A 26119-nucleotide genomic window follows, 5' to 3' on the forward strand; every position below is an offset into this window, starting at 1 on the left:
CACCTCTCTGACTTTGTCTCCAAACCGTCCCACCTGAGCTGTCCCTCTGATATGTTCATTCCTAATCCTGTCTATTATCATCACTCCCAAACAGAATTATAGCATATTCAGCTCTGCCACCTCCAGCTCTGACTCATGTCTTTTTGTTAGTGCCACTGTCTCTAAGCTGTACAACATAGCTGATCTCACTTCTGTCTTGTAAACTTTCCCCTTCACTCTTGCAGATATTCTTCTGTGACAAATCATTCCTGCCACCTTTCTCCACCCTGCCTGCACTCTCTCCTTCACCTTTGTACCACACTCTCCATTACTTTCGACAGTTGGCCCCAAGTATTTAAACTCTACTTTCACCACTTCTACTTTTTGTAACTGCACTATTCCATTCACACACATGTACTCAGTCTTGCTCCTACTGAGTTTCATTCCCCTGCACTCCAGAGCATATCACCACCTTTCCAGGCTAGACTCAACCTGCTCTCTACTCTCACTACAGATCACAATGTCATCTGCAAACATTATAGTCCATGAAGACTCCTGTCTGATCTCATCCGCCAACCTGTCCATCACCATTGCGAACAAGAAAGGACTCAGAGCTGGTCCTTGGTATAATCCCACCTCCGCCTTGAATGAGTCTGTCATTCCTACTGGTTCAGTTCTGGGACCGCTATTAGTTACTATTTATATTAATTGCCTGGGACAGAATGTTCCAAATGCAAATTTTCATTTTTATGCTGATGATACGGTTATTTACTGCTGTGCACCTACACCTGGACTAGCTTTTGTATATCTTCAGCATACTTTTAAATTGGTTCAGGATCAGCTTAGGCAGCTGCAACTTGTTCTGAATATGGAGAAAACTAAACTCATGTTGTTTTCATCTACAAGAGCAACAGGAACATGGTCTGAGAAAATTGTTAATACTGACGGGCAAGAAATTGAGCTTGTATCTTCTTTTAAGTATCTCTGGTTTTTATTGGATGAAAACTTATCTTTTAAAGGACATACTAAGCATGTTGCTAGAAAGCTGAAAGTTTTATTAGATTTTAATTATAGAAACAAGTCCTGTTTCTCTTTTAATGTAAAAAAAAACTTGTGGAGTCTACATTCTTACCTCTCCTTGATTATGGTGATGTTTTATACGAGGTCTGTGAGAAAAGTAATGGACCTTATTATTTTTTTCAAAAACTATATGGATTTGAATCACGTGTGATTACATCAGACATGCTTGAACCCTCGTGGGCATGCAAGAGTTTTTTCACGCCTGTCGGTTACGTCATTCGCCTGTGGGCAGTCTTTGAGTGAGGAGTGGCCCACCCTCTCGTCGATTTTTTCATTGTTTAGGAATGGCTCGGAGGCTGCTGCTTTGTTTGATAAAAAAATTTTCAAAACCTGTAAGGCACAACTGAGTGGACACCATTCGATAAATTCAGCTGGTTTTTGGTGAAAATTTTAATGGCTGATGAGAGATTTTGGAGTTTTACTGTCGCACGTAAGGACGGCCCACGGCGCCTGATGACGATCTGCGCTCCGAGGCGGCGGCGTCTCGCTGTTTCAAGCTGAAAACTTCCTAATTTCAGGCTCTGTGGACCCAAGACATCGTGAGATAACAGAGAACTTTCAGAAGAATTCGGGATCAGGAGTTTATCCAGACATTCCACTGTTAAAGGAGATTTTGTAATGAAAGAACATGCGGGCAGATTCGCATGTCGGGCCGGAACTGACCGCAGGGGGTCGCCACAGGAAAAACACCTCCATTGGAAACCTTAACGGACAAGTTGGAACATGCCCAGCTGTTAAACAATTTCTCAGATACTCACTTGTTGAAAGCCATCAAAAGCCGCCTGAATTTTACAAATGATTTTCAACACGGAGGTGTTTTTCAAGTCGCAGCGCAGACGGATTTGCCACGTCGTCACGGATCCGACTCGGCAAATTTGTCCGCACGTTCTTTCATTACAAAATCTCCTTTAACAGTGGAATGTCCGGGTAAACTCCTGATGCCGGCTTCTTCTGAAACTTCTCTGTTCTCTGACGATGTCCTGGGTGAACAGAGCTTTAAATTAGGATGTTTTCAGCTCGAAACAGCCAGATGGACATCACCTCCGACCGCGCCGCGCCGATCCGCTTTGTGGGCTGTGCTTAAAGCGAAAGAAACTCTACAATCTCTCATCAGCCGTTAAACTTTACACCGAAAACCAGTTGAATTTCTTGAATAGTGTCCACACGGATATCCCTCACCGGTCCTGAAAAAATTTGATAAAGCAACGTGCGCCGTCTCCCTGCAGCATCTCAGACAAAGAGATTCCGACGGGAGGGGGAGTCCACACCTCACTCAAACCCTGCCCACAGGCGAATGACATCACCGACAGGCATGACAAAACTCACGCATGCGCACGAGGGTTCAAGCTTGTCTGACGTAAAAACATATTAATCAAATCCATTTACTTTTTTGAAAAAAATAAAAAGGACCACTTTTTTTAATCACAGACCTCGTATATGAATATCTCTGCTCAGAGTCTGCAAATGTTGGACAGTGCGTATTTGTGAATTATAACAAACTATGTTTTTTTTTTAACTTATCACTGTACTTTATACACTAAAGTTAGTTGGACATCTTTAAGTACAGTAGTGTTCAGAATAATAGTAGTGCTATGTGACTAAAAATATTAATCCAGGTTTTGAGTATATTTCTTATTGTTACATGGGAAACAATAAGAACACCCCCTTTTCTACTTTTTTTTTACTAATAGCCCAATTTCATAGCCTTAAGAGTGTGCATATCATGAATGCTTGGTCTTGTTGGATTTGTGAGAATCTACTGAATCTACTGGTACCTTGTTTCCCATGTAACAATAAGAAATATATTCAAAACCTGGATTAATCTTTTTAGTCACATAGCACTACTATTATTCTGAACACTACTGTACATGACGTCTTGGACATAGGTATGTGTTCATTTATAAAGCCATTCTTGGGAAAATTCCCGACTACTTCTCCTCCTTATTGATTTTAAAGGATGGATCACACATCCTGAGATCATCGAGCTTTGTACAGTTTATTGTCCCCAGAGTTCGAACTGAACTGGGAAAGGCCTTTAGGTTTTCTGCACCCACTACGTGGAATAATCTGCAGACTAAATTTAAACTGCAAAACTTGGTGTCTTTGACTGTTTATAAATCTGCAGTTAAAAGGCTGGAATGCAGACTTTCTGAATGTCACTGTTTTAACTGATGTTTCCTTACATATTTGTACTGTATTGAGTCTGCGAGACTATTGAAACTGTGTATTGCTTCCATTCTTGGTCAGGTCTCCCTTGAAAAAGAGATCTTCTGATCTCAATGGGACAAACCTGGTGAAATAAAGGTTACAACAACTGCACATCTCACCGCTGTCACACTATCTTTGTACATGCCCTGCACTACCATACAATACCACAACTCTTCTCTTGGCACCCTGTCATAAGCTTTTTCTAAATCCACAAACACACAATCTAACTGCTTCTGGCCTTTTCTATACTTTTATACTGTACTTCTCTATATTGCTGCTCAGATCTCCACCTGTTTTCTCAGCCTTGCTTCTACTACTCTTTCCCATAACTTCATGATCAACTTTATGCCTCTGTAGTTACTGCAGCTCTGTACATCATCCTTGTTCTTAAAAATAGGAACCAGCACACTTTGTCTACACTACTCAGGCATCCTCTCATTTTCCAAGATTTTATTAAACAATATGGTTAAAAATTCCACTGCCATCTCACCTTGCTTTTTCCATACCTCCAGTGGCATGTCATCTGGACCAACTGCCTTTCCACTCTTCATCCTCTTCATAACTGCCCTCACTTCATCCTTACTGATCTCTTGCACTTCGTGATTTACTCTCTCCACATCATCCAGCCTTTTCTCTCTTTCATTTTCTTCATTCATCAACTCCTCAAGATATTCCCTTGACCTTCTCAACACACTCTCCTCGCTTGTCAGCACATTACCATCTGCATCTGTGTGCACCTTCATCCACTCTTATATGTCACATTGTGCTCCTCCCTTTTCTTAAAGTAGGTATTCATGGGCAGCATGGTGGATTAGTGGTTAGCACTGCTCCCTCACAGCAAGAAGGTCATGGGATCAGTTCCTACCTGTGGCCTTTCTGTGTGGAGTGTGCATGTTCTCCCTGTGTTTGCATGGGTTTCCTCTGGGTGCTCCGGTTTCCTTCCACATTTAAAGACAAAGGTGAATTGGAAACTTTGTAATTGTCCAGGTCTTCCTTGCAAAAGAGATCTCAATCTCAATTGGACAAACCTGGTTAAACTAAATTAAAAATCACCACAGCCATCTGTCTCTTTTTTGCAAAATCAACTCCTTGATACCATACTGTATCTACCCATTACTTCCTCATCAACTCTGTTCCCTTGGTCAACATGCCCATTGAAGTCCGCTACTATCAAGACTCTTTCATGCTTGGGCACACTCTCCACCACCTCATCTAACTCATTCCAGAAATCTTCTTTGTCCTTCATCTCGCAACCTACCTGTGGGGCTTATGCACTGATGATATTCATCATCAGCCCTTCAATTTCCAACTTCACACTCATCACCCTGTTGGACACTCGCTTAAGTGCCAACACACTCTTGACATACACTTCCTTTAAAATGACCCTAACACCATTTCTCTTCCTATCTACACCATGAGAAATCAAATTGAACCCACCGCCTATGCTCCTGCTCTTATTTCCCTTCCACTTGGTCTCTTGCACACACAATATGTCTACCTTTCTCTTCTCCATCATGTCAGCCAGCTCTCTCCCTTTACCAGTCATATTGCCAACATTCAAAGCCCCTAGTCTCACTTCCACCCTTCTAGTTTTCCTCTTCTCTCACTGTCTGTAGACACGTTCTCCTCCTCTTCTTCTTCACCCAGCCGTAGCCCAATTTCCACCCCTGTTGGGCAACAGCACCAGTGGCAGTCGTTAACCTGGGCCTCGACTGATCCAGTATGGCAATTAGATTTATACTCTGCATCGTTCTGTTGGCTTGTTTTACACTAGATGCCCTTCCTGAAGCACCCCTACTAATTCATCCAGGCTTGGGACTGGCACTCAGAATCTACTGGCTGCACACCCCATCTGGCTGAGTTATGTTGAAAACACTGCCCATTTTACTCAATTTCTGGAAGCTTTAAAAAGTGAGGTGCAGGGCTGTCAGCTTTGGTGGAAACCAAAATAAACTTCTTCTTTTGTTATGTTACACATTTACAAGTGATGACTTGCAGAATTTCAAAACACTGGACTGTGTGAACATTAAAAACAAATGTGTGGAAAAAAGGTGAAGTTTGAAAAAATAAACATACCTGCAGACCTGGGTCAAAGCTCACTTAATGGCTTTACTGCAAAATGTAAAAGGCCCAGTCACACAGGGGCTTACAACCACCTCAAAATGCTGCAATTGTGCACATCACATTTGCTCAACTGTCATAGAAAAAAATGGGTGTTGGCTATGTGTGGCAGGGTGAAAATCAGTCACAGAGCATATCTTGAACATGTTCAACTCCCCAACACTAGAAGAACCAACTGGTTTATTTTGGTGTACCACAGTGGTACACAAAATGAGGCACGAGATGAGGCATGAGGTTGGAAATATAGCACTTTCAAAAGTATCCTGTGCTTCTGGATACAGCACCCTTGATTCATTATCTTAGACCTGCTCGGTTGACCTGCTCTCTTGACTCATGTCAGCCTTTAAAATAATGTCCTATAATAATATTTGCTGTGGTTCCACCCAGTGGCCTATTTTACTGCGGTTTTTGGGTTTATCATATCTTTGGGTTTTCAGTTGTTCGTGAATTCTTTAAGTATTATTATATTCTGTATGTATTCATCTAGTAATATTTTCTCTTTAGGTTCATCTGGTCATCCCTGTCTGTATCCTGGTGGTTTGTATCCCCTTTCTTCCACCCCTGCACCCACACCTGTTAGTAGTGTTGTCTTTCAGTTGTAATCCTTTGAGTTTTTTCACATTGCTTTTCTGTTAGTTATTATTAGTCTTTGAATGTTGTTCACTTCCTTTTCTGTGATAGTTATTAATAGTCTGAGTGTTGTTCACTTCATTATATTATTATGTTAGTTCTTTCACTCCTGCACTTTATTAACTCCATAGTTCTATGTTGGTTTGTGGTTTATTGATTTATTCTCCTCTTCAGTTATCTGTTGATTATTGTAGTTTATCTTCTTTCTTTCCTGTTGTTCTTTTATTGTCATGACTATTTGCACCGGGTCTGGTCTGTTCAGTGATTATTTCCCTGCACATTGTTTCACGTGAGTCTAAGTCCCGCCTCCTTGTTTGCCACTCACCTGTTGTCAAATTCACCTGTGTTACTTACGCACTTCCTTGTCTGTTAGTCAGTGATGGTTCATTGTATATGTTACTTGTGAATGCTCCTCTCTGTTTTTCCTTTGTTTTTGCTCACTGGTTTTGATCCCCTTTGTGAGTATGTTCCAAGAACCTTGCATCTTTGTTACAGAACATTGTTTTTTTAGCATCTAGCTTCTTTTACTCTGTGGATTTTTGTCATCACTTGGGCACATTCTCATTTAAGACTGTTTTGAGTTTTTTGGGGAATGTGGGGATCTTAATAAATCACCTTGTGTTTGGCACCTTACCCTTTTTAAGTTTTCTGTCTGCATAATTGGGTTCACCTTGACTCAGATTCAGCCTCACCTTAACAAAAATGAACCGGCCAAAAGTCAAGAACCCAGCAGACAGTTCCGGTGATCTTGTGGCCCTCAAGGGCATTTTGTCAAAATTTAATTTATTATTCAACTGTTTCCATGGCTGACCTCAGGGAAAAAGTATGGATTTCTGAATGATGCATGGAATTTAATTGAAGCAAATGATTGGGTGTTTGATCTTTTTCCTGAACTGTACAATGTGGGTAATTTCTTTGAGGCTTCCGGATTGGGTGTGGAATCCGGAGGCATACCTTCCAGCCTTATTTCTGCCAACCAAACAACCAGCTAAACCCATTTTGCCCAAGATAGACTGAGTGCTCTGATTCTGAGGACAGTTTTCTTCCCAATGTTGAGGGGATCACGTCCTGGAGATAGATGAGGAATCCAACACGCTGGACCTCCGCAATACTGCAGAAATATTTTTTTCTAGATCAGAGACCTGTATTTGGATTTTATTGACACTATCGACAGTTTAGACCAGAGCATGACATTAGACTCTGTTGAAAGCATCATGCATGCCGAACCTGATATAGTAACTGCCTATCCTGTCCTTCACCACATTCGATCCCTATTTATAAAACATGTCCCTTCGTTTATTGACAACCCAATGGACTTCCTGTACTCACCCGATTCCCAGGACAATCAGAATTCTTTTAAACCCTCCTTAGGGACCATCACCGGGACTCCCACGACCACTACCACTTCCTCACCAGCTCCGCCTTCCTTAGTCTTCCCCTGTTACCTTTTACTTCCTCCAACAACTGACACACAGATGAACTTAAAACACATGTTCACATATTTGTCACCTAAAGACAGACAATCCTGCCATAGATGGCATAACAACAGACGCACATACACCACATGCCACCACAGCAAAGCCCATCATATCACCCATGGAAAAAGACACAACCTCTGTCCAAATCCTCCTCACAGCTCTGCAGCACAAAGTCACTTGTTTACAGTCCATGATCCCACATTTGGAGAGTATTAGCTCTGGCCTCCATTCCAATGAAACTCCCACTCACCTCTGCCGCAACCACAAACTGTTATCCCCACTGCAACCAGCATGCCACGCCCCACCATCGGTACCTGCTACCAGGACTCCACTCCTGTCGCCCATAGTGGAGTCGACACTGTCTGATGTTTACGCCTCCTCCGGACCAGGTAGAACTCCCCAGAAACAAGAGAGATGCCGGCCGATGGGAAGACTACCTTGTTGGTTCTTAGCCAGATGCCCGATCCCTGGGTGGAAACTGCATTTGTGAGGGCTGCCCCAAATTACCTTTGTCACTTTTCTCGAGCTCAGGGATGGTCTTGGAACACCCCCCACCCCCACCCCCCCATTTCTCTGTATAGGTTGGGGTGCAGGTCCGGGCCCTACCCGTCAGTCGGAGGGGTTCCCGCTGAGCCGACTTCCACTACCAGCGTCGTGGGTCTGGATGGGCTGGTCACCCCGGAGTCCCACGACCTCAGAAACCACAAAGAGCCAGCAGAAGGTCTCCCAGGAAGTCCCACGGTGCTGGAGGAATTGACCAGTGCAGGTCTCAGAGATGTTTGCACTCCAGTGGAGCTGTCTGCCTCCGTGCTTGTCGGCATCCAGGTTCCAGAGGATCCAGCTGCCCCAGCTGTGGAAGATGCCAGGGTCCAGGAGGAGCCAGTCTGTTCCATGCCCAGGGGTGTCTGTGCTCCACTGGAGCCATCTGTTCCAGGGCCTATCAACATTACAGAGGAAACATCAGGAATGATGGCAGAAGACAATGTCGCTGCTGAGGGCCATGTGGTTTGCCCACTGGATCCGTCAGTGGAGTCTGTTGAGCCTGGTTGCCACTCTCTCCTTCCTGCTGTGGATTCCGGTGGGTTGGATGATCATCTTCCTGGGGCGATGACTGTCACCTAAGGGGCCGTTCAGCCAACCATCTATGGCCAAACTGGAGTATGTGGTGCCATTAGGCCATCTGCCTGCGGCCAAAGCAGAACCCATGATGCCGTCCGGCAGTCCGCCCGCAGATAATCAATCAATCAATCAATTTTTTTTATATAGCGCCAAATCACAACAAACAGTTGCCCCAAGGCGCTTTATATTGTAAGGCAAGGCCATACAATAATTATGTAAAACCCCAACGGTCAAAACGACCCCCTGTGAGCAAGCACTTGGCTACAGTGGGAAGGAAAAACTCCCTTTTAACAGGAAGAAACCTCCAGCAGAACCAGGCTCAGGGAGGGGCAGTCTTCTGCTGGGACTGGTTGGGGCTGAGGGAGAGAACCAGGAAAAAGACATGCTGTGGAGGGGAGCAGAGATCGATCACTAATGATTAAATGCAGAGTGGTGCATACAGAACAAAAAGAGAAAGAAACAGTGCATCATGGGAACCCCCCAGCAGTCTACGTCTATAGCAGCATAACTAAGGGATGGTTCAGGGTCACCTGATCCAGCCCTAACTATAAGCTTTAGCAAAAAGGAAAGTTTTAAGATAAGGAGGATCTCCGGGGGCCTTTCCAGGAGGACCTCTCGTACATTGATGGTGAACATCCTCATGGTTCTGGGTTGAGTGGGGAAACATCTAACAGCTATCAATTGTGTTTCAGTGCATGCATGCGCAGTGAAGGCAGGGCAGACCAATTTTTAGAAGGGACCTTTCGGTCAGTGACACCGCTATCGCTGTGCTTTTCTTGTTTAGGCAGAGGTGAGTGCTCTCTGTGGCTGTCAATATTACTCTGCTCACTTTAGCAACTCATTAGCCACCATGCTAATAGCCACTAATGCTAATTACAGCTAGTTCAACAATTGTGACTGGTTTCCAAATTTCACTTGCAAAAGTCCAAAAAATATTTTGCAGCAGACAAACACTTTTTTACAAATATGTAAGGCTGTTACAAGTAACTAGTGAACATCTACTTTGCTCACTGTAGCACTTCACTCTGTCTTTTTTCACTCGCCCTCGCAATGAGTGCAGCGGCTCTGTTTGAAGCTTGAAGCAACAAATCAGTGCTCCGACCCACTGCTTTGCTGGGTCTCTGTTTTTTTAAGGAGCAAACTTGCTGCTTCTGAAAAGCAGCAAGTTTGCTTCTTAACCCCTCTCAGTGCCACTTAAAGATATCAATCGTGAGTCACTTTTGTGCAGATTAAAATTACTAACTGGGACTCTTGTCTTGTTGTGGGCAAGAAATGAGAATCATCCTCAGTTCCGTTTGCACAGCTCCAAACACTGCACAGCTCTCTGCCGCCTCAAATTAGAGTCCAGTCAGAATTAATAACTTCAAAGCAAATCACCATTTTAAATCAAATGACACCTTTCCAAATGTTGTAATACATACTAAAATGTTTTTCCTCCCAAAATGAGATGTCCTGCATTCTTTATGAATTACATTGATCCTGATGTGAGCGCAGCTCAGAGGCTATGGAGTTACATTTGTGTCGTTAACGTCGGAAAGGAAATGCGTTTGACAAAAACTACAGATTTTGTTTATTTCTATTTATGTCCAGAGATCTAAGATCCACCATACACTGATTTTATTTTGTCCAGGGATCAAGGATCCAGTGACCAATTTGATATTTATTTACTTTAAGACTCAATAAAATGTTGTTGACATAGAAAACCTGTAAAGCCTACTTTTAGCACATAGAAAATTCACAGGAGGTATTGATAACGGAATTGATAAGGAATCGATCATGGCATCAATATCGATAAAATCTTATCAATACCCAAGCATATGATTGGTGTGCAGATGCACAGTATCTTTCAGTGAAGGGATGACCAATCTGTACTTTGTGGAAATGGGGGGGGGGGGGGGGGGTGAGACAGGGTAAATGGGGGTCTCTGGCATTATTTATTAGTCTAGCTGCGGATGGAAATAAGCTGTTTTTGTGTCTTGCGGTTCTAGTCCTGATGGACCTCGGTCATCCACCAGAGAGTGTTGTGTGGGCCGCCAGAAGAGGAGGTACTGCTGGCCCACCACCAGAGGGTGCCCTGCCTGAAGTGCGGGCTTCAGGCACGAGAGGGAGCTGCCACCACGGACACAGCTGGGGGTGACAGCTGTCACTCATTATCTCTTGACAGCTGTCACCCATCTACACTTCATCATCCCACTCCATAAAGACCGGACGTCATCTCCACCTCGTTGCCGAGATATCGTCTACCTTAGGAGGTAACCTTCTCAGCCTGCATATCCAGATAAGTGGTTACTCAGACACTGCACGAGTGTGTGTTAGAGGTGGAGGTGGAATTCCCACCGTTGTTGTTACTGGGTGTTCACACACCCACATTTGATTGTCTCTGCTCCTCGCCAGCAGTACCAGATCCGACACGCGGAGACAGTGGCCACCTGGGGTGTTCGAGATTTGGCGGCTCCAGTATTCTCCAGGTTCGGTGGCGGAGGAAATCGTGTGGTTCCGGTTCTTCTCAGGACAGACGTCCTCTATCCTCAAGCCTGCCCACACGTCACCTTAGCTAATTGACTATTGTACATATTCTGTAATCTGCTGTGTTTGGTTGTGCTTTTCACAACAGTAAAGTGTTCATATTTGACTCTTTCATTGTCCATTCATTTACGCCCCCTGTTGTGGGTCCGTGTCACTACACTTTCACAACAGGGAGGGTGACAAAAAGTTTGTGTCCTGGGTGAAAGGGGTCAGCAATAATCTTCCGTGCTCGCCTCAGGGCACTAGTGGTGTACAGATCTTGAAGGGATGGCAGATTGCAGTCGATCACCTTCTCTGCTGTGTGTCCTTAGCAGTGGCAGCAGTGTACCAGATGGTGATAGAAGAAGAGATGATGGACTCAGTGATGGCAGTGTAGAAGTTTACCATCATTGTTTTTGGCAGGTTGAATTTCCTCAGCCGCTGCAGAAAGTACATCCTCTGTTGTGCTCTCTTGATGAGTGAGTTGACGTTCAGCTCCCACTTGAGGTCCTAGGTGATGGCGATCCCCAGGTAATGGAAGGACTTCACAATGGAGACTGGGGAGGCACACAGGATGATGGGGTTGGCCAGGACTGGGTTCTTTCTGAAGTCAACAACCATTTCCACTGTCTTGAGGGCATTGAGCTTCAGGTTGTCCTGTCTACACCAGGATTGATGAGTCTAATAAATTTCAGCTGCAGTTTGCCAATATGCACATGAGAAACGTGAGCCTAGATTTGATCTTTGAAATGTGGATGCAACAGGCAAATGTTGCACCATTCCCAGCTTCTCCACTCACATCCACAGAACCCCATATTTTTTTTCAGAGCTGTCATGGGTGGCTCCCCTCAGTAGTCTCCTTCCAAGATGGTGACTCAAGTTTTGAGAACTGCCTACTTGACAGTTTTATAGTACAGTACCATTCTGTTTGTATTTCTGAATGGTTTATATTAATGATGCCCAAGACATATTCGGTGACATGGAAATGTACATGTACCCATCTCCAGCTTGTTTCAATAAAAGTGTGATGAGTAAGAGTGATGATTTAAAACAATTTTTTGTTGTTTTTAATGTATTGCAGGCCTTACAGTGCATCTGGAAAGTATGCACAGCACTTCACTTTTTCCACATTTTGTTCTGTTACAGCCTTATTCCAAAATGGCCTTATTCCTCACAAAATTCTACTCACACCACCCCATAATGACAACATGAATGACTTATTTTTTTTGCAAGTTTATTAAAAACAAGAGCAACGTATTGAGGGTGATCAGTGGAAACAGGCTGTGAATACTTATGTACATGTGATTTCTTCTTATTCTTTTTTTTTTTTTTGGAAGGTGATGGTCTAGTGGTTAAGGTGTTGGGCTTGAGACCAGAAGGTCCTTGGACTGGAAAATCACTAAGGGTCCTTGAGCAAGGTCTTTAATTCCCTATTGCTCCCGGTGTGTAGTGAGCGCCTTGTCTGGCAGCACCCTGACATCGGGGTGAATGTGAGGCATAACTATAAAGCACTTTGAGCGTCTGATGCAGATGGAAAAGCGCTATATAAATGCAATCCATTTACCTTTTTTTTGTTATTAAAGTATTTATTCAGTTTTAACATCAAACAAAAACAGAACAGCACAGACTAAACATAACAGCAACACTACTTCAGATGTACATTAATACCAAAATACAAGTATACCGAATTAACCAGACATAAAACAAAATTTGTCTAACTCCTTAAATAAGATCTAAATACTTCCCAGACTTGTAAGTATGATTCTTTCCGATTCTGCAGTTTGGCAATCAAAAGTTCTTATGAAGCTATATCTGTCATGGCTTTAACCCATTCCTTAAAGACAGGAGCCTCCGGATTTTTCCACTTTCGGAGAATAACTCTAGCAGCTAGAACAAAACCTGTTAGCACCAGAGCACTGCTACTTTTAGCAATATTGGGAAGACAGGTTCTGTCTCCCAACAGACAGAGTTGAGCAGACTCAGGCAAGCGTGTACCCAACCATTCCTCAAATGTTTTAATTATTCTTTTCCAAAATGGTTGTACCACAGGACAAGCCCACATAGCATGAATAAAAGTACCTTCTTGACGGTTACACTTCCAACACATACGATTCTTAAGAATACCCATTTTAAAAAGTCGTATAGGTGTATGATAAAATCTATGAAGAATCTTATAATGAGTGAGTTTTCCTCGTGCTTCTCCTGTGAACCATCCCACAGAAGAGATTATCATATGCCATGATTCTTTATCAATATCCTCATTCAGATCCCTCTGCCAAACGAATCTTAGACTCTCACTTTTATAATACATTACTCTATTTTATGAAACATAGAGGCTGCCTGAGACTTTTGGTGTAACTCAAGGTAAGTCTGTACAACACTGTCCTGATCAAATATCTGCTTAAGTATCTTACTCAAACCACTTCTCATTTGCAGATATTTCTAAAATTCACATTTATTTTCCAAATTAAATTCTGTTTTGAAATCCAGATAAGCTTTGACTGTTTTGTCCTCAACAAGGTCCGATATGCTTCTGATGCCCCTATAGCCAGGAAGCCCAAAAAACATCCTTTCCTCCCATTTTTATTGCTGGATTGTTCCAAAGTGATGAATATAATTGTTTATAAGGGGAAATCCTGACAAGTTTGTGAAATTTAGTCCAAACATTTTTAGAATATTGCAAAATTGGATTCGGCTCTTGGCCTTTGCATGAATTTTTTTTGTGTCAGAATGTCAAATGGACTAAAGGGGGCGGTATTCTCCTGCTCAATAGCTACCCATCCGGTACCCCCCCCTTTTACAATGATTCACCAGTTTGCTCATCTCAAAGGCAATGTTGTACAGTTCCACATTTAGCAGCGACAACCCGCCATCCCTTCTTATTATATACAACTTCTGTAGTTTTATCCTTGGTTTTTTGCCATTCCATAGATAATCTGTTACCATTTCATTGCATTGCCTAGAATATTCTCCAGATATTGAAATTGGAAGCATCATTGACAAATAATTGAATTGCAGTGCAATAATTTTTATAGTGTTAATCTTCCCCAAAAGGGTTAAATTCAGCATTTTCCACTTTTCCAGACTATTCCTAATCCTAGTGAGGAGAGAAGTCGTATTGACTGGCATTATTTCTAGTAAGTTAGCACATAATTTCACACCCAGATATTTCATGCCTATTGTAAGCCACTTAAAATTACCTGCACTGACCATAGCTGGTTGGCATACTTTGGACACAGCCATAGCCTCTGATTTATGCCAATTAACCTTATAGCCAGATACTGTAGAAAAAAATCAACCTTATCACGAAGAGCCTGAGTAGAGGCCGCAGGATCTGACACCAAACACAATATATCGTCAGCATAAAGAAAAAGTTTGTGTTCTTTACCGCCTGCGACAGCCCCTTTAATGTTTGTCTCCTTTCGTATTGAGGCAGCTAATGGCTCAATACTTAATATGAATAAAATTGGGGAGATAGGATCGCCCTGCTTAGTTCCCCTAAAGAGCCTGAAAAAGGGTGAAATCAGGCCATTCATGAGCACAGCTGCACTTGGTTTTGCGTAAATTATTTTAATCCAATTCAAAAAAGCCTTCCCAAATTCAAATTTTTCTAGCACACAGAACAAAAACCTCCATTCGACTCTATCAAACACCTTCTCTGCATCAAGGGAGAAGGCAGCCACCGGAATGTCTTTCTCATGACTTTGCCAAAACAAGTGAAGTAACCTCCTTAGGTTATCAGAAGAGGACCTCCCTTTAACAAAACCTACTTGATCAGAATGAATAAGGCAGGGTAAAACGCTTTCCAGTCTCATGGCTAATATTTTTGTAAGAATTTTACAATCTACATTAATTAGGCTGACTGGACAAAAACTGCCAGGATCTAATGGGTCTTTATCTTTCTTAAGAATTAATGTTATGAGGGCTTCATGAAAGGTTTCCGGAAGACATTACAATGATACCGCCTCACTGTAGAGTTCTGTTAATATCGGGGCCAAAAAATCTACATTGTGTTTATAATATTCTATTGGGAATCCATCAACTCCTGGAGACTTTCCCACTTTCATGGCCCGTATTGCTGACCTAACTTCTGCTTCAGTTATTGCTGCATCTATTGCTCCAGCCTGTTGTGAGGAGAGTTGAGGTAAATCAAGCTGAGCTAAAAAATCTTCCACTTTTGGTTATCTAGTGCTGTGTCCGAAGAATATAGGTTTGAGTAAAATCTTTGGAATCTGTGATTAATTTCATGTGGTTTTGTTATTACCTCCCCTTGTTCATTTCGAATCCCAGGAATCACATAAGATGCCTCTTGCTGTTTCAGTTGTCTTGCCAATAACTTACTAGCCTTTTCCCCATTCTCAAAAAAAAATGTGCCTTTGTTCTAAAGAGTGCATATTCTGCTTTCTTATTATAAATTTCATTTAAATCTAATTTTAATTTGCAGACTTGTCGCAATAGAGATTCAGAATAGTTTGTGGCCAATTGAGTTTCTTTCTCTTTCAACAAGGATTTCAAAGTTATAAGTTTTGCTTCATCTACCTTTTACTTCTTGCTTGAGTAAGCAATAATTTTACCCCGAACAAAAGCTTAGGAAGCATCCCACACAGTACTAAATTTCTCTGTAGATCCAGTATTAATCTGGAAAAATGATTTAATTTCTACATTCAGCATCTCAGTAAATCCTGGGTCTCGAAATAAAGATGTATTGAGTCTCCACCTACTGCTCCTAGCTACCTCCTCCCCAAGCATCATGTCCAGCACCACAGTTGCATGGTCTGTAAGTGCAATGGCCCCAATCCTACAATCAACACAGGCACCACTCAAACAATTTGAAATTAAAAAGTAATCGATTCTTGAAGCTGACTTGTGCTTGTGGGGGAAAAAACGTATATTCTTTTTCTCTAGGGTTGATAAGCCACCATATATCCACCAAGCCTTGGTCCTCAATTAGCTGATGAATTGCCTGCCTGTCCTTAGGGACCCGCTTTGTAGAATTTGATTTATCCAATATACCATCCTGAACCTGGTTAAAGTCGCCTCCTAATATTAATTTTTCCCCGCCAGTGCTCCCAGTATACTATTAGTTTTGTGAAAAAAAAGTGCTATCTTCCATGTTGGTGCATATATGTTATATAGATCAACCCTGCTTCCATTAATCCTTGCTTCAATGCAAATAAACCTGCCTTCCTCATCCTTGTGTTGATTTAATTTCTCAAATTTTAACTTCCTATGTACCAAGATGACCACACCTCGTTTCTATTAAAACAACTGTGAAAAACATGACCTACCCACATGCCTTTAAGTTTCACCACTTCTTTATCTGTCATGTGCACTTCCTGGAGATATGCAATATCCACCTTTTGAGAATTTAAATAACTCAAGCATTTTTTCCTTTTAACAGGATTGGACAAACCGTTTACATTCCAAGTTATAATTCTGAGGTTCTTAGCCATTGCTGCTTTTTATGACTATTAGCTGAATGTTAATAAACGTATCATCCTCACTATAATCAAGGAGAGACATAAAACAATTGCAGTTTGCTGTAATAAAACTCAAGTCTGTGTACAATAACCAAACCACAAAAACACATTAAGAACATATAAAAATAATAACCAAACTGCGGATAATCTGAGATGGTCAACCCCCCCTCCCCCAACCCCTCCCCCCCAAAAAATAAAAACAGCTAACCATTATATCCACTAAGTTTTTTTCTTCAAACTGCTACTTAAAAGTCTTACATACAGAAGTAAGGATTTGTTTTCAAGTGCACACTATAAATTCTCTGTATTATCACTCATGCATGAAAATACACACACACACACACACACACACACACACACACACACACACACACACACACACACACACACACACACACACACACACACACACACACACACAGAGCAGGGATATTTAGGATGCCTCATCAGGTTTCCTCCCTCTCTTGACATGTATCTAAAGAACAACTTTCTCTGCAGAGTAACACTTACTCATCACTGAATCATGAGACAATTTGTGAACTAAATTATTCATATCTGTCTGACAAAATAACAGAGCCAAGTATTAGTGCAAGAAGGAACTGAAAAGGTGCCCAGAGAGTGCACAATTAATAGTGATAATTCAACCATAAATCAGAAAAAGTTGGAATGATGCAGAAAATGCAAATGTAAAAAACTTTTATCTTTTATTTCTTTGCATACAGTATATTTCATATTTTGTGTAGTCACCTTAATTTCATTTGTCAACATCCATTGCTGTATTTGCAGTGCATCCAGAAAGTATTATTTTTCGCTTCATGTGCCTCACATTTTCAATGGGTGACAGGTCTGGACTGCAGGCAGGCCAGTCTAGTACCTGCACTCTTTTACTACGAAGCCACACTGTTGTAACACGTGCAGAATGTGGCTTGGCATTGTCTTGCTGAAATAAACAGGGATGTCCCTGAAAAAGACGTTGCTTAGATGGCAGTATGTGTTGCTCCAAAACCTGGATGTACCTTTCAGCATTGATGGTGCCATCACAGATGTGTAAGTTGCCCATTCCATGGGTACGAACACACCCCCATACTATCACAGATGCTGGCTTTTGAACTTTGCGCTGGTAACAATCTGGATGGTCATATTCCTCTTTTGTCCGGAGGACACGACGTCCATGATTTCCAAAAACATTTTGAAATGTGGACTCATCAGACCACAGCACACTTTTCCATTTTGCGTCTGTCCATTTCAAATGAGCTCGGGCCCAGAGAAGGCAGCAGCGTTTCTGGATGTTGCTGATGTATGGCTTTCGCTTTGCATGGTAGAGTTTTAACTTGCACTTGTAGATGTAGCAACGAACTGTGTTAACTGACAATGGTTTTCTGAAGTGTTCCTGAGCCCATGCGGTAAGATCCTTTACACAATGATGTTGGTTTTTAATGCAGTGCCGCCTGAGGGATCGAAGGTCACAGGCATTCAATGTTGGGTATCCGCCTTGCCGCTTACGTGTAGAAAGTTCTCCAGATTCTCTGAATCTTCTGATTATATTATGGACTGTAGATGATGGAATCCCTAAATTCCTTGCAACTGAACATTGAGAAATGTTGTTCTTAAACTGTTGGACTATTTTTTCATGCAGTTGTTCACAATGACTGAATCTCAATTCTACCCCTCTGCCCTTCCCTCCGTTTTGCGTGGGCACGAGAGACAGAAGGGTGTCCCAATTCTCTTTTTGGAGTGAGGAGGAGGGGTAGGTGGAGGGCTACAAACCCCTTCAAACGGAGGGAATCTGGATGCACACTCCGTTTAGAGGAATAGGAGGAGCTTACCGCTGTCTCCACAGAAACAAACGTGGTGCCGAAAGAGTTGCACAAATGTAAGTGGCTTTTATTACAAATTACACTGTTTAGAAAGTTATAACTTGCCAAAAAACTTCACAGCCAATTGCCTATGGCAGCAACGTGTATGCTGCTGGATGCATGTTGTGTATATTGTCGTTCTGAAGAATATTGTAACTTCGCTTGTGTGCTGAGGCGTTATAATGCACATACACACGAACGCTACGATAAGACACTTTTATATCTCACAATGGAGAAAATCATGATAAAAGATAAGCACGTTAATTTGTATATTCATAAATCTTTGGATAATAGCGATCCCTGCTGTTGGATTTCAAGGTCTGTAACGCATGTGTATTTTGTAAACAAATAGGGAGCCCTGAGTACACTCATCTCCTAATTCACTTTTGGGCAGAAAATGAGAAGTTTCCGCATTCTAAGCAGTCAGCTAAAGACCAATGGGAGTAAGTTGGAAAATATATACACACACACGTATATGTGTAACACATAACCCGACATCCTAATAGACTGCTATTATTTTTGTCAAGGAAATTTCTAAAGGAAATAGGGCTGGATGCAAAAAATGGGAGAAAGGTTAACAGAACTAGATGCAGCCCATAACATACATACAGGTGCTGGTCATATAATTAGAATCTCATGAAAAAGTTGATTTATTTCAGTAATTCCATTCAAAAAGTGAAACTTGTATAATGTATACATTCATTCCACAGACTGATATATTTCAAGTGTTTATTTCTTTTAATTACAAATTAATTAATTATTACTAATCAATTAATTATTTATTAATTCATTAACAATATTATTACTATTATTATTAGTAGTAGTCAATATTAACTAATTAATCAATTATTACTTATTATTAATTAATTAATTATTGCTTAATTAATAACTAATTAATTAAATTAATTATTAATACCACAAAATTCTTCAACATGATTGCAATGCATCGAAGAAATCTGCGTCTCCTATTTCTTCGCATTGACGCAGAAAGGTGAGAAAATAAAAGAGGAACCAGGCTACTGCAACAAGTTGCACTTCGGTTGCCATGTTGACAAACAGTGAAGACGGCACTTTAACATGATGGCGTCAAACTCATGAGACGGGCAGTCCCCCAACCCAAGGCGGTGGGGTGTCTCAATTCATAGGGCCAGAAGCATACCCTTTCGCCTTACCCCTTGTTTTAAAGGGGTAGGGGCAGGGCTAAGGGGAAGAGAAGGGGTACAAAAGAGAACTGAGATTGGGCCAAAGTGATGATCCTCGCATCTTGCTTGTGAATGGCTGAGCCTTTTGGAGATGCTCCTTTTATACCCAATCATGACACTCACAATTAGTGTCCTCAGTTCCCAAACGCTTATTGAGTGTTGTTAGAAGGAAAGGTGATGTAAATCAATGGTAAACATACCACTGTCCCAGCTTTTTTGAAACGTGGTGCAGGCATCCATTTCAAAATGAGCAAATATTTGCACAAAAACAATCAAGTTTATCAGTTTGAACATTAAATATATTTTCTTTGTGGTGTATTCAATTGAATATAGGTTGAAGAGGATTTGCAAATCATTGTATTCTATTTTTATTTACATTTTACACAACGTCCCAACTTTATTGGAATTGGGGTTGTATTTCTGCTCTAAGAATTGAGACTTTAACATGAGAGTCTATACTGAGTGACTCTCCTTTGGAGCCAGCCTCAAGTGACTATCCAAGGAATTTAAACATTTGCCACTTCATGTTTCATTTTTCACCACTGGCTGCTGCCGCTTGATCCAGACCCACTTTTTAAAGTGTTTCAATTTAAAAGAAGTGCTGGAAAAACCCAACTAGTTAAAAAGTTGCTTTTGTGGTTATACACAAAACAAATGAAGCTAAATAGCATTAAAATAAATAGCATTAAAAGTGGTTCTTTGGCTTGTAATCATAGGGAAACCACTTTTGGTGCAATATAGCACAATTTGTTTTTGTGTCTATACTACCAATAAATTCTTCACTGTGTTGATTACGTCATACAAATATGCAATACTGCAAAAGGAAAAAGTAACCATCAGAAATATAACACATAAAAGTATGCAGTATGTGCAAAAATCATCTCTGACAATGTGATCAGAATCACAGTCAGAAAACTTTGTCATAACCGAAAATCCTCTTTGGTGAGGCTCAACATACAAAGCAAAACCAAACAACATATGAAGGATGGATACCTGGGGGAAAAAAACTGCATTGAAGATAATCACAACATGCTTAACTACAGCACCGCACTCTTAGAGTGCAAACCTCCAGCAACACGAGGTTGCAATTCCACAAATTTTTACCTAGGAAAAATTTTCAAGGACAAAGTCCTGAAGTAGCTTTTCATAAGCTAAATTAGATTTGATCAAATGTCAGGACTATGTTTAGTTCATGCATTTGCATCAAAATTTTTTTGTTTGTTTGTTTGTTTTATTTGTAGTGTTGTCATTTTTTTCCCAACTTTTTCGGTTTCTAAATTCTTTTTTTTTTTAGCCTAGATAATTCTCACAGAACATTGATTATCTCTGTTATGCACAATTTGTCATTGCTTTTTGGCACTTGGTTTCCAACTGATAACTGGAAGATAGACAAACCTAAAATTGGAACCTGCATCCAATTTTGGTGGTGTAGGTAAATTCATAACAGAAAAATGAGAGTGACTGAGGCACTTTTGATTGAGATATAATGCAAAATATACACCAAATGAGCTTTGAATATTAAATTCAAATGTCCAGAAAATCCACAATCCATATCAGATCCATCAAACTTTGTTGATAAAGGATACCATCCTACATAATACTCTCAAATATGAAAGAAATTTGATCTTTTTTGACAGAGTTATGAATTTTTGAAAATTCCTTCAATGTTAAAGATAAAGCTTTTTTCCAAGATTTTCTTGTTGTGTGGGCCGCTGAAGAGGAGGTACTGCTGGCCCACCACCACCAGAGGGCGCCCTGCCTGGAGTGCGGGCTCCAGGCACCAGAGGGCGCTGCCGCATCATGGGAGTAGCCTGGGTGACAGCTGTCACCCATCACCAGACACAGCTGTTCTACTCAGCACCAAGGTATATCAGGAGGACGGCGTCTCCACCTCAGTGCCGAGATATCGCCTAAGACCAAGGTAGTATTCTCTGCAGTTATACATTGCATCATCAGCTAAGACTGTTAAAACCTTTTTCAGGACTGGTGACTACTGAAAACCTCATTCTTTGGATAAGTACTCACCTTCCTGCTACACTTTGCCAAGAGGTGGAGGCGGCTTCTCCCCTCTCTGTTACTGGGTGCGTTCATCCACTCCTGTGTGTTGTTGCTCTCTCCTGCCAGCAGTACCGGATCCGACGAGCGGACGCAGTGGCCACCTGGGAATTCGGGACTTGGCAGTTCCAGTATTTCCAGGGTTCGGTGGCAGAGGAGATCTGGGTGGTTCCGGTTCGACTGAGACAGACGTCTCCTACCTTCGAGCCTGCCCACACGACACCAGCGGATTCGACCCCAAATTGTGTTTGTTGTATTACTCGTGCTTGTTTCAGTAGTAAATCTTGTTATTTACTCTCTCCATTGTCCGTTCATTGCGCCCCCTGTTGTGGGTCCGTGTTCCTACACTTTCACAACATTTCTTCTGACTTTGACCTTGAAAATTGAAAACGTTCTTGCCTATCAGGATATGAATGAGAGAGAGACCCTTTGGCCCATCCCTTGTTTTTACTCAGGGTCGCCACAGCAAATCCGTGATGGATCTGCATGAAAATTCAGTAAGGTATAGCTTATATATTATATTCCAATTCTAAGGTGGAACTATGCCAGTATACAAAGGTATATCTAAATATCTAAAAAGGAAGAGTAAAATAGGAGAGTAGAAAAGAGGAGAGTAGAAAAGAGTAGAGTAGGTGCATCATCTTGAGAACCAAGGATGGTAGGTTAAAAAGCTTTTTTATCCCATGGGAACTCTCCCTACCCACCCAAGCAGCTCAAGAAAAAGGTATATATAATAAGTAATAAGACAAAAGAAGGATAAGACATCACAGGAGAAGACTGTTATCAAACACAAAGGAACCAACTATTTTGTAAGCTACAAGGAACGGTGCTAAGGCCGGCTAGATAAGCTAACGTTAGCTGTTAGGTATAACTAATTGTACCCCACTCCTCCAATATTTACTTAAATATAATAATATTAAAAGGGGGAACAAGAAAAAGTAAAGTGTGTAGAAATGTATATGGAGATGTATATGGCATGTTATATAATGTATATAGCATGTTGAATTGGCAGATGCTTTACGCCGGATGCCCTTCCTGACGCAACTCTACATTACATGGAGAAATATGACAGGGGTGGGATTTGAACCGAGAATCTTCCACACTGAAACCAAGTGCACTAAACACTTGGCCACTGCTCCTGATCCATATCAGGATATGAATCTTGAGTAAAAAATTCATAAGGATATACAATAGTGTTCAGAATAATAGTAGTGCTATGTGACTAAAAAGATTAATCCATGTTTTGAGTATACGAGGTCTATTAGAAAAGTATCCGACCTTATTATTTTTTTCAAAAACCATATGGATTTGAATCACGTGTGATTACATCAGACATGCTTGAACCCTCGTGGGCATGCGAGAGTTTTTTCACACCTGTCGGTTACGTCATTCGCCTGTGGGCAGTCTTTGAGTGAGGAGTGGCCCACCCTCTCGTCGTTTTTTTCATTGTTTAGGAATGGCTCAGAGACTGCTGCTTTGTTTGATCAAAATTTTTTCAAAACTGTAAGGCACAACTGAGTGGACACCATTCGATAAATTCAGCTGGTTTTCGGTAAAAATTTTAACGGCTGATGAGAGATTTTGGTCTGGTAGTGTCGCCGTAAGGACGGCCCACGGCGCCTGACAGCGATCTGCGCTTCGAGGTGGCAGCGTCTCACCATTTCAAGTTGAAAACTTCCACATTTCATGCTCTGTTGACCCAGTAAGTCGTCAGAGAACAGAGAACTTTCAGAAGAAGTCGGCATGAGGAGTTTATTCGGACATTCCATTGTTAACGGACATTTTGTAATGAAAGAATGTGCGGGCAGAGTCGCATGTCGGGCCGGACCCGACCGCGGGGGGCCGCGACAGGAAAAACACCTCCGCTGGAAACCTTAACGGGCAAGTTGGAACATGCCCAAGCTGTTAAACAATTACTCACTTGTTGAAAGCCATCAAAAGCCGCCTGAATTTTACAAATGGTTTTCAACACAGAGGTGTTTTTCCTGTCGCGGCGCACACAGATTTGCAGAGTCGTCACAGAAACGACTCGGCGAATTTGCACGCACGTCTTTCATTAAAAAATGTCCTTAAACAGTGGAATGTCCGCATAAAGTACTCATGCCGGCCTCTTCTGAATCTTCTCTGTTCTCTCACGATGTCCTGGGTGAATTAAGCCTTAAATTAGGATGTTTTCAGGTCAAAACAGGCCGACGACGGCGCCTGGAAGCGCTGCAGGACGTCCCGCTCCGTGGGAAGTCCTTACACCGACAGAAACACCCCATAATCTCTCATCAGCCATTAAACTTTTCACCGAAAACCAGCTTAATTTCTCGAATAGTGTCCACTCGGATATTCCTCACAGGTCCAGAAAAAATGATGATAAAGCAACGTGTGCCGTCTCGAGCAGCGTGTGAAACAAAGGAATTCAGCCGAGAGGGCGGGACCACATCTCACTCAAGGCCTGCCCACAGGAAAATGATGTCACCGACACGCGTGAAAAAACTCACGCATGCGCACGAGGGTTCAAGCATGATTGGTGTAATCGCATGTCATTCAAATCCATATAGTTAAAAAAAAATAAAAGGGTCGGTTTATTATCTAAGAGACCTCGTATTTCTTATTGTTACATGGGAAACAAGGTACCAGTAGATTCAATAGATTCTCACAAATCCAACAAGACCAAGCATTCATGATATGCACACTCTTAAGGTTATGAATTTGGGCTATTAGTAAAAAAAAAAGTAGAAAAGGGCTGTTCACAATAATAGTAGTGTGGCATTCAGTCAGTGAGTTTGTCAATTTTGTGGAACAAACAGGTGTGAATCAGGTGTCCCCTATTTAAGGATGAAGCCGGCACCTGTTGAACATGCTTTTCTCTTTGAAAGCCTGAGGAAAATGGGACGTTCAAGACATTGTTCAGAAGAACAGTGTAGTTTGATTAAAAAGTTGATTGGAGAGGGGAAAACCTATACGCAGGTGCAAGAAATTATAGGCTGTTCATCTACAATGATCGGCAATGCTTTAAAATGGACAAAAAAAAAAAAAAAACAGAGACGCGTGGAAGAAAATGGAAAACAACCATCAAAATGGATAGAAGAATAACCAGAATGGCAAAGGCTCACCCATTGATCAGCTCCAGGATGATCAAAGACAGTCTGGAGTTACCTGTAAGTACTGTGACAGTTAGAAGACGCCTGTGTGAAGCTAATTTATTTGCAAGAATCCCCCACAAAGTCCCTCTGTTAAATAAAAGACATGCAGAAGAGGTTACAATTTGCCAAAGAACACATCAACTGGCCTAAAGAGAAATGGAGGAATATTTTGTGGACTGATGAGAGTAAAATTGTTCTTTTTGGGTCTAAGGGCCACAGACAGTTTGTGAGACGACCCCCAAACTCTGAATTCAAGCCACAGTTCACAGTGAAGACAGTGAAGCATGGTGGTGCAAGCATCATGATATGGGCATGTTTCTCCTACTATGGTGTTGGGCCTATATATCGCATACCAGGTATCATGGATCAGTATGTCAAAATACTTAAAGAGGTCATGTTGCCTTATGCTGAAGAGGACATGCCCTTGAAATGGGTGTTTCAACAAGACAGTGACCCCTAGCACACTAGTAAGCAAGCAAAATCTTGGTTCCAAACCAACAAAATTAATGCCTCGCAGATGTGAAGAAATCATGAAAAACTGTGGTTATACAACTAAATACTAGTTTAGTGATTCACAGGATTGCTAAAAAAGCAGTTTGAACATAATAGTTTTGAGTTTGTAGCGTCAACAGCAGATGCTACTATTATTGTGAACACCCCTTTTCTACTTTTTTTTTTTACTAATAGCCCAGTTTCATACCCTTAAGAGTGTGCATATCATGAATGCTTGGTCTTGTTGGATTTGTGAGAATCTACTGAATCTACTGGTACCTTGTTTCCCATGTAACAATAAGAAATTTACTCAAAACCTGGATTAATCTTTTTAGTCACATAGCACTACTATTATTCTGAACACTACTGTACAGTGGTTTGCAAAAGTATTCAGCCCCTTGGTGTTTCACGCATTTTAATTTGTTTATGGCATTTCAAATACAAAAAGTAAATCAGGCTTCTCAAAATAAAAAATTCTAAAATTATCTTCCTCAGACTCAAACTGAAAGTAAATCTCTACAACTTGATATAAATTAATTAAAAATATAAAAGCCAGGATGATTGATTGCATAAGTAATCAGCCCTTTGTTATAATACCTGTAAATAATCAGTTTAATTGCCAGTTTTCTTCAGACAAGTCAGGAGATGGATACATGAACATTTCCAAGTCACTGAATATGCCTTGAACTTTATTTATGTCAGTTTTTAAGAAATACAAACAGTATGGCACCGTATGTTAAATCTGTGTGGCGTAGACAGTTCTCAATAATTGAGTGACTG

General features: G+C 41.4%; 1 long non-coding RNA gene across 1 annotated transcript; it reads right to left on the reverse strand.

Annotated features, from left to right (window-relative positions):
- Positions 1-3428: 3428 nt before the first annotated feature.
- On the reverse strand, positions 3429-21497 carry LOC117519890. The gene is made up of 3 exons (XR_004563475.1): positions 21488-21497; positions 14774-14778; positions 3429-3515 (listed from the first exon to the last, which is right to left on the reverse strand). It is a non-coding gene; the product is annotated as an uncharacterized LOC117519890 (long non-coding RNA).
- Positions 21498-26119: the final 4622 nt, after the last annotated feature.

This window comes from Thalassophryne amazonica, chromosome 1 (assembly GCF_902500255.1).
Source record: "Thalassophryne amazonica chromosome 1, fThaAma1.1, whole genome shotgun sequence".
Classification (NCBI taxonomy): domain Eukaryota; kingdom Metazoa; phylum Chordata; class Actinopteri; order Batrachoidiformes; family Batrachoididae; genus Thalassophryne; species Thalassophryne amazonica.